A 384-nucleotide genomic window follows, 5' to 3' on the forward strand; every position below is an offset into this window, starting at 1 on the left:
CTATTATGAATCACTCTGTTGTTTAATGCATGACATTTTCAATCAAAAAGCACCTTCTAATATTCTTTACTGAAACTGCCTGTATTCATTCTTACGATACGCGCTCTTCAACATCTCAAAACGTTTATAAATATTATATGGCCATCTCTCAAAAGGACTGGAAACAAACAAATTCAAGAATTTGATTGGCTAAAATCGATCTTGACCGCGGTCTAGATTTTCCCATATAGACCGGCATCTAGACCGATCTTGGCGTAACTGTTGTCCTCAAAAAGTTACAAACAAAGAACATTAAAACATTGGCTTTTTCCTGTTAATAATGCTACATGGAAGAATCAGTGGACCTTCACGAGGAAGCAGGTAAAGAAAACAAGCAAACAGTGG

The sequence above is a fragment of the Montipora capricornis genome, chromosome 4 (assembly GCF_036669925.1).
Source record: "Montipora capricornis isolate CH-2021 chromosome 4, ASM3666992v2, whole genome shotgun sequence".
NCBI classification, from domain to species: Eukaryota; Metazoa; Cnidaria; class Anthozoa; order Scleractinia; family Acroporidae; genus Montipora; species Montipora capricornis.